Raw genomic sequence first — 1,642 nt, forward strand, 5'->3', positions numbered from 1 at the left:
CTAAAGAACAGATCATTAAAGTTAATCAATTGTATTTATTGAGTACTTACTGTGTGCAGAGCACTGTACTAAGCTCTTAGGATAGCACAATATAACAGAGACGGTAGACACGTTCCCTGCCGCCAGAGTAAGTACCTTGCCTAAGTCGCCTGACTCCCAGTCCTTTGCTCTTTCCACTAAGCAACTTTGTAATTACTTTTTTGGTGAGGCAGTGAAGTCTCACTACTGTGTAACCTGCTTACGGCCTGTACAATGAAGTCATTTTCAAAAAGTAAGATTAAAATGTCCGAATGTGTATCAATTAGGCCCCTCTCGGGATGCCACCTGGAGAGTTTCCAGGACTCTACCGGTCTCGGCTATGGGAGGGAGAGTTAAGCAGAGGCCTACCTATTCCATTCCTAGCTTGACCAGTGGCTAGCGAGAGGAAGGTCTTCTGCTACAAGTCAAAACTCCCGGGTTGGGCAGCAGCGGCATGGGAGAGAGTCGAGGGCAGAGACAGGTTTACTGCACAGAAGGTAACAATGATAAGCTTCTTCTGTATTTTTACCAAGAAAACTCTGTGGAAACACTTCCAGGATTATTGCAGATGGAGGCAGGGCGTTCTGGGATAGATGTGTCCATGGAGTCGCTAAGGGTCATAGAACATATGGGTCAGAGACATGTGAGCAGAGAACCTGTCTACCAACTCTATTTCACTGTACTCTCCCAAATGCTTAGTCCAGTGCTCTCCATGCTGTAAATGCTTAATAATTACGAATGATTGAGGAAAATGAAAGATATTCCATTTGGATGTAATAGTTTCCCATACAGCACTCGCAATCTATCCCTTTTTATAGATAAAGAAACAGAAGCCCAGAGAGGTTAAATAATAATAATAATTGTGGTATTTGTTAAGCACTTACTATGTGCCAAGCACTGTACTAAGCGCTGGGGTGGATACAAGCAAATTGTGTTATACACAGTCCCTGTCCCTCTTGAGACTCACAATCTTATCCCCATTTTACAGATGGGGTAATAGGCCCAGAGAAGTGAAGTGACTTGCCCAAGGTCACACAGCAGACAAGTGTTGGATATGGGATTAGAACTCATGATCTTCTGACTCCCAGGCCCGTGTTCTATCGATTATTCCATGCCTGACCCTCCCACGGTCACAGAGTAAAGCAGAAAGTGGCAAAGCTGAGACTAGAATCTGAGTCTCCTAACTCTCAGGCCTAGGCCACACTGCCTTCTGTTTCCAGCAGAGTCTTGAACCACAGCCTAGCACCACCCTTCCATCCCATACTGTTACCTCCCTAGCCTTCATACTCACCACTAGAACCCAAGACTAGATACCTTCCCAAGTGACTATCCTCACAGGCTCAGATACATCCAGGGTGCACTTTCCCTCTACCCTCCATCACCTAATTCTTCCATACTGCAGTCTCATGTCCTCGATGATCATTAAAACTGTGGGTAACCATTCAATCGTATTTAGTGAGTGAGAGTCTTAATCCCCATTTTACAAATGCGGGAACTGAGGCACATAGAAGTGACTTGCCCAAGGTCACACAGCAGCTGGGATTAGAACCCAGGTCCTCCTGATTCCCAGGCCCGTGCTCTATCCGCTAGGCCACCCTGCTTCTCCCCGCTGCAGCTCCCCTTG

The 1,642-nt window shown here is 46.2% G+C and overlaps 1 non-coding gene across 1 annotated transcript; it reads left to right on the forward strand.

The window, feature by feature from the left end:
* The first annotated feature begins 306 nt into the window (after positions 1 to 306).
* Positions 307 to 444, forward strand: LOC114811761. Its single transcript, XR_003759457.1, has one exon. It is a non-coding gene; the product is annotated as a small nucleolar RNA SNORA7 (small nucleolar RNA).
* Positions 445 to 1,642: the final 1,198 nt, after the last annotated feature.

This window comes from Ornithorhynchus anatinus, chromosome 4 (genome assembly GCF_004115215.2).
Source record: "Ornithorhynchus anatinus isolate Pmale09 chromosome 4, mOrnAna1.pri.v4, whole genome shotgun sequence".
Taxonomy (NCBI): domain Eukaryota; kingdom Metazoa; phylum Chordata; class Mammalia; order Monotremata; family Ornithorhynchidae; genus Ornithorhynchus; species Ornithorhynchus anatinus.